This window comes from Phocoena phocoena, chromosome 5, assembly GCF_963924675.1.
Source record: "Phocoena phocoena chromosome 5, mPhoPho1.1, whole genome shotgun sequence".
NCBI lineage: Eukaryota > Metazoa > Chordata > Mammalia > Artiodactyla > Phocoenidae > Phocoena > Phocoena phocoena.
Window position 1 is genome coordinate 57759224 of NC_089223.1, and position 8036 is coordinate 57767259.

Sequence of the window (8036 nt, forward strand, 5' to 3'; positions counted from 1 at the left end):
ATACGATGCAATATTACTCAGCCATAAAGAGAAACGAAATTGAGTTATTTGTAGTGAGGTGGATGGACCTAGAGTCTGTCATACAGAGTGAAGTAAGTCAGAAGGAGAAAGACAAATACCGTATGCTAACACATATATATGGAATATCAGGGGGAAAAAATGTCATGAAGAACCTAGGGGTAAGACGGGAATAAGGACACAGACCTACTAGAGAATGGACTTGAGGATATGGGGAGGGGGAAGGGTAAGCTGTGAAAAAGTGAGAGAGTGGCATGGACATATATACACTACCAAACGTAAAATAGGTAGTGGGAAGCAGCCTCATAGCACAGGGAGATCAGCTCCGTGCTTTGTGACCACCTAGAGGGGTGGGATAGGGAGGGTGGGAGGGAGGGAGACGCAGGAGGGAAGAGATATGGGAACATATGTATATGTATAACTGATTCACTTTGTTATAAAGCAGAAACTAACATACCATTGTAAAACAATTATACTCCAATAAAGATGTAAAATTAATTAATTAATTATTTTTATGTAGAATAGGTCTCCCTGTGTCATCTATAGGATTATTCTCAAATTATAGGAGAAATACAAAATTGAAATTTCATATATCTCTAAGCTAATTACTTGTAATGAATCTTATTGTTAATCAGTTAGAGTGGAGAAAGATGAGTTTATTAGAATTAACCTTTCCTTTGCCTCGTCGTCATAGACCTGTGACATGCTTTTCTGTCCTACAGCTAAAGTGAGGTGCATCTAGCTCTTTATTATGCATGGATGCATCTTCTGGTCAGCGGTTGCTGCTGCTCTCCTTTGGGAACTGCTGTTTTGCTTATTTACATCTTAGCACCTATACCAGGTGCTTAGGGACAAAATTCAAAGTTACTCTGTTAGTATCTCTAGCAAATAACTTAATCAAAGAGATACTGAATTATTGAATAAATATATTAATTCATCTGTGGATTTCCAATATGTATACCGCTATCCCAGTTTCCATAGCAAGTTGAATTGAGAGTATCAAATGAACAATCTGAGATGTAAGGTGAGGGGATATTCAGATTAACTGGATAGCAGGGTTTTGCTCAACTGCTCAGGAAAGAATCACAAATACTGCAGCATATTGTCCAGACAGGAATTGCCCGAGCAAGGAAAGGGTAAAAAAAACAAAATGACAAGCCATTAATTTGCTGTATTTACCAATAATCCCACAAATCCACATAGAGTCCAATTCTGGAAGACATCTTTTAATAAATTATTCTATGTTTTCTGATAATAGAGGCAGGTGGACTGCTGAAAAAAAGACTAATTTCTACTTTTAATCATAATTGGACAATGATAAAAGCATACTGCAAATATAACTTCCTACTCTGCTGCAAATTTTTGAAAAAGTAACTAGTATTTAAAAATTAAATATTGTTAGTACTGTACTACTGTATTGTACATTTGAAAGTTGCTAAGAGTAAATCTTAAAAGTCCTCATCACAAGAAAAATAATTCTTTTGTAGCTATGTATGGTGACAGATGTTAACTAGACTTACTGTGTGATCATTTTGAAATGTATAAAATTATCAAAAAATAATATAAAATACATGACAATATAAATACTAATTAAAAAAATAAAATAAGTGGAAGAGATGATGAAGGATTTTATAAATGGTTAGATTATGTTCAATTTTAAGTGTTCTCTTTAAAAGCCATGTCTTAAAATTTTTCCTTCAAACGAATTCTGATTTTAACTTTAAAGTTTATCTGAAGAAATTGTCAATAATATAAACAGAAGTATTTCCTTTTTTTGTGTTTGTAAGATAACACTAATATGAGTCTATTTATTATAATGCATTTATCAGGGATGCATTCAGATAATCAAAGATACTCTTTCATCATATTTTTTCTTGCTTATATTAATCTACCATATTGGGCACTAGGGAGTAGTGTGGAAAAAAATAGATAGGTAGGTAGTAGGTAGATAGACAGACATATAGAGGATAGGGATATTCCAATTTGATAAACTTAATCCTATCCAATAACGTAAAGAGTCACTATGGATAACTCAGTCTTTTTATTTTCTTGATAAATATTTTTGTGCGTGTGTATGTGTTTAGACTCTTTATTGACTGAATTTATTCCAACGGGTGTTTATTAGTATCATAATTCAACTAACTGGAATAGTTACAATAAGGCTTTCTTATATTATTTGAAAGATAAATATACTAAGATGAACACTTTGGGGCCATAGAAAACAAGCTTCGTGCGACAACTTTTTTTTTTTTTTTTTAACATCTTTACTGGAGTATAATTGCTTTACAGTGGTGTGCTACTTTCTGCTTTATAACTGATAAATTTTTAATCTTTGAGGCTTCCTTTCCGTTTCCATATTACTACCAGATGGCATCTGCAGTATATGTAGAAAGTGGGACCTCAAATAACTTCCTGTGTTGGAGCACATGCATCCAATCTATATGAGTGAGACCCTGTGCTCTCTTCTGGCTCCTCTGATTTCCATGATGATGCCTCCTGTCACCTGGACATTAGGTGTAATGCTGGCTTTTAATTTTGAAATCTGAGTCTGGTTAACAGGTGGAATGAATCTTAGGTAGATTAGAACATGTGATCACTGGCACCCCCAGTACCCCTTGATCCAGTACTTGTTGGCACAATTTGAGTACTGGCTATAATTTTCATTTTTCCCCAGGAAAACTGGTCATCCATAAAGACCTCAAGAGTAAGATTACTCCCCACCTCTCAGGGATTCCCTTTGGCCATCTACCCACTCAGATTCAGCAATTGCCTCAACTATCCTCTTGGTGTAGAGGAATTTCCAGGTCCTTCACACTACATGGCATCCAAGGGAGGTTTGGGAGTACTGTATCTGTGTGTGAGCTGACTGACTCCTAAGTGCCCCAGGCTGTGAGGGAACAGAGAGCTGCTCTCTTCACAGAGCCACATATGGAAAATAAAATTTTGTCCCGATCTGAAGGATCATGACTAAAATGTCTCACTGGGTGCTTCCCCTCTGTATCCAGTTCTTCCCACAATTATAAGAAGATCAAACAGTGCCAGTTTTCTGCTCTTTCCCTCAGGCCAAGATTTCTTCTAAGTCCTGCCCTTCCTTCTCATGGTGGCATATACATACACTTCTGTTGGGGACATTACAGCCTGTTACAGAGAGAACTGCTTTCCACAGTCCAACTTCCTAAGAAAAGAAAATGAATTACATTTTCAAAAAATATTTTAAAGTATTGAATTACTTATATTTTATCACCCATAAGTCATTTTTTCCCCCTTCAAAGACTACTTTGTATCTGTTCTCATTCCCCTTTCATCTCTCTCTCTCCTCTCTCTCTCTCTTCTCTCAAATATCAGGCCAAGACTGTTTAAAATGAGGTAGATACATAAAATAAAACCTTTTATTAATTAATTAAAACTTTTGCTTTACCTAATAACCTAACACTCACCACTATAACAAATTTAAATTTAAAAATTAATTGGAATGCAATGTAGTACAAGGCATGTTAAATGAAAACACAACATCCTATAGGAACAAAACACTGTTACACACATTGTATCTCATTTGATCCTCATGCAAAATTACCTTGGAGATTTGGTGCTTTCTTTTCCCTGTTTTTACAGATGATCAAATTAGATCAAGTTTTAGTTAATTTAAAAAAACTATAAAGTGGTACATAAAGAGCCACTGTACCATATTATGATGTTTTCTGCCACATTATTTGAGTGATATTAAGAGGACGGTTATAAACATACAGTGATTTATGAGATGAACATTTAACTAATGATGAGCAAGTTAGAACTCTAGTAGCATTTCCACTTAGATGCTTTCTAGGCACACTCATATCTCATCCTTCCCATTACACAGTAGTCTAATTCAGCTCTGGAAGTTTGCAGACTTGGAGGAAAAAAAACAACCCTAAAATTAAGTAATTTCTATCAAGATATTGAGAGAAGGAAATAAGATTTGATTATGAGGAATAAATTCTGTCTATTCCCAGACAGTTTTGTTAAGATCGTGTGGCACTTCTATGTGAAGAAAAAAAAAACCGTGGAATTCAGTTCTACTTACACCCCCACTCCTACCCCCTGTGAATAGCATTTTACTTATTGGAAGTTGAGAAGTAGGAACAAGTGGACCCTTAGAGATGCAGAAGATCCTAAGACCCTACCCAGCACTAATACCTGTGATTCTACAGTATTCCTAATAATGTCCAGCAAAATTCTGGAGTGTATTCAGTCATCGAAACAACAGAAAAACCGACCTTCAGTTTTAAATTGATTTCTTTAATCTGATTCCAGAGCAGTTATTTATCAATGCCTGTTCTATTTGATAAAATATTCTATAAACTGGACTGTCCTATTGGCCAACTGTTCTGTATAAACATAAGTCTACCCTGTCTAAAAATACTTAAATGTTTGACTCCATATAAAAAAATAATGTTTGATATTTTATAGATATGTTTGACATAACCTATATACGTCTAATTGAACTATCTGAAAAATAAAGACCAAATTTAAAGCTACTGTGGCATAAAAATAATGAGTTACATGTAGTGGGTTTTTTAAGGTCACAATCAATTTGTTTTAAAAGAAAAATAAATTCAGCTATATGATAATTTCATGTTTAATTAAAGATTTTGGTCTTAATTCTCAATCCAGCCAAATGTACTGAGCACACAACTATGTCCCAAAGAATTCAGTGGTAAACAACCAATTTATTCACTACTCTCATGCAGTTTATAATCTGATGCAAGTCACAAACAACAGAAAGCAAACATTATAATAAATAACCTCACATGATAAATCACATGAAGAAAATAAAACTAGTTGATGAAGTAGAGAGTGGTAGAGCGAGTCCACAGTGGGCCAGGGATAAAGAGTCTTTATGAGATCAGAGAGGTTCTAACTGAAGAGGGAAGAATTCTGGTAAGACCTGTGTGTCTAAGGAAACAGCCATGAAATCCAGGACCAAAATATATCAGGCTGGAGAAACAGTACTCTCAGCAGGAATGAGCCTGGCATGTGTAAGAATGAAAAGTAAGGCAACGTGCTTAAGGAACAGGGATTGAAGGAAATGTGTCAGCGAATTGGGCAACAAGCAAAACAGATAGCCCCTATACAGTATGGTCCAGGAGATTAAATTTTATTCTCAAGGCATTAAAGGGCACTTGGAGAGTTTTGAGCAGAGGATTGTCATAATTTAATTTGAGCTTTTAAAATATGACTTCTGTATGGAGAATAGATTGAAAGAGAGAGAAATTTCAGCCATAAATTTTAAAAGAATAATTAGGGTAACAAAATTTCCTGTAACTGATGTGTTGGAATACCTGATTCATGAGATGAAATCAACACACCGTTTTTTTTTTCTCTCTGACCCTTTAAAACTTACTCAGTGGGGGTAATCTTCTCCTCCCGTGGAGGGATGCATATTTAGTCAGATTCCATGAATTTTCTGTTTCATCTTAGTCAAGAGGCATTTCTCCAGTTGTGGTACTACTCAGCTATGACTCAAATGCTTTAATCTCCATTCAAAATTAGAACTTTTCAACAACTTCTGAACTAAGATTTATAATAGATACTGCCTGTCTTTGGGGTATGGGGTGAGGTCAGCATCTACACTCTCTCCCTGCTCTAATGTTCTATCTTTTCTTAGTCAGTGTTATGGACTTTGGCCAAAGTTGAAGGAAGCATGGAAGGGAAGTGGGAGGTTGGGAGAGATGGTAAGAAAAGGTAAAGGATGGAAAACCAATTCTTACTTCATCCTCATCATTTTACTCGTATGAGTGGCTTTATGCTCTTTGGACATGGTAGATGTTTAAATCTTACACCTTCTCTTGTGGGGTTTCTTAGGTCCTTCAGAGAGTTCCATGTTTAGGTAGGTACTCTTCTCCTGCTAATTCTTTGACCTGGGTACAGGTATCTCTATTCTAATTCTGGATGATTGTTTGTGGCTCCTTTCTAAGCCCCAAGGAATATGTGTTCACCTCCAGCAATGAAAATTTCTGAGAATGTAAGTCGCTCACAAAACTATCATTTTTATCCTACTGCCCAGGAGCCTTTGGATTTCTTTGGCTGAGTCAGCTCCAGATTTATATATTCTCCAAGTCTCATTCTGATCTCATTTCTATCACCTCTCTATGTTTGAGAAGGTTGAATGAAGTGAGAGGCCAGGTGACCTACAGCACAACTTTCCCCAAAGCAATATCTTCACAAAGTTTTCTTGACTCCATAAAATATGACCCTTGGAGCTTCCCTCGTGGCACAGTGGTTGAGAGTCCACCTGCCGAAGCAGGGGACATGGGTTCGTGTCCCGGTCCGGGAAGATCCCACATGCCACGGAGCAGCTGGGCCCGTAAGCCATGGCCGCTGAGCCTGCACGTCAGGAGCCTGTGCTCCGCAACGGGAGAGGCCACAACAGTGAGAGGCCTGCGTACCGCAAAAATAAATATGACCCTTTCTTTTGTATCCTTGTCATGGACAGAGGGTCCAAAGTTGTAGACCATTTCGTTTTGTAAATTCTGTGTATGGCCTTTTATTTCACATATACTTAGGAGTCTGATGTGTATCGTTATTGACACCTCATTTAAAATAAAGCAGAAAGTATGATTTTATTATATACTCAACTTTTTCTAAGAAACTTACTTTCAAGAACATTTTGCTTGTCATGAATACATTGTTTTGTTTCCAGTGTTTTGTCAAGAAATATAAATATGTTCACATTTTGTGCTGAGGATGCAGCTGTGAAAAAAAAAGACAAGTTCTTTGTTCTAATGAAACATTCTTCCTAGTGGGGAAAACAGACTCTATTTGAGTAAATAAATAAGCAAAATAATTTAAGATTACAATAAATAATCTGATGGAAATAAAGAGTGTACTGCAGATGAGAAATGGGTGGTGAGGAGGCTTACTACAGCAGGATGGCCAAAGACAGCTTCTCTTAGGAGGTAAAACAGAAGTTAAGACTCAAAGGATAAGGAAAGGCAAGTCATGGGAGAAACAGGAAATTAGTTTTCCAGGCCCAGTTGGAACTGGAAATATGAAGACCCTAAAATGAGAAAAATCTTAAAAAATCAAGGAACTTGGAGGCCAGTGTGACCAAAACACAAATTGCAGGGAGAACAGTACAGGATGAGATAGAATTCTGGAAACTTTTGCCAGTACAAATTATTTGGAAGGTATGTAACATTCCTTTACGAAATCTAGATTGACAGTGTACCTCCTGTGATATTCACATTAATACATATAAAATATATTAATTTCAATAGGAGAGCTAATTAATGTCTAGCTTGATTTGTCAATGATCATTTAAATTAAGCCTTGAAAGAAACAGATCCACTTTCAGGAATATGATTCAATTCTTTGCTGAACAAAGATACTCTAAAACCCTTAGGGTGTAAAACTCTTTTTCTAATGCAGTGTGCTGGAGAAAGACAGCCCACTGTGCTCAGAGTGAATTTAGCTGCCAAAACTCTGAAACAAAAGAAAAAAAAAAACACTTTGCAATTTGCTGAAGCAAAGATTCTACTATGAAAATTTCATATGGAAAAACTGCATAGCTCACAGTCTAAAGCAGTTAACAGTCTTCCAAAAACTCTGCACATTTATTCAAACAAATAGTCATATACAATGCTTATAAAATAAAATCTATCTGGGGGAATGAGATTTTTAAAGACAATGCCTCAAACTAAGAAATATCCCAATGCATATTAAATTTCACTATAAAATTGAATCCCAGCTTAAGTTTGCAAATATTTTGGAACAAGTTCCACATGAGCCCCAAGGTAGAGATCACATATCTCTTTAAATTTCTCTCTGAATAGAGCAACTGCTCTTCTGGGCCAAATATCTGGACAAGAGGAAGGCATCTTGAGCATCAATGCATCTTTTTTTATTATTCATGAAAAATTCTTCACTTCCTACTCTCAGCTCCCCTGACATTTTGTAAGTATCTGTTACTTTGCTTCTTCTCTTGCAATCCAGTTAGTTAACCTTGTGCCTGTCCCTCACCTTCTTTTCCCTCCCTTTCC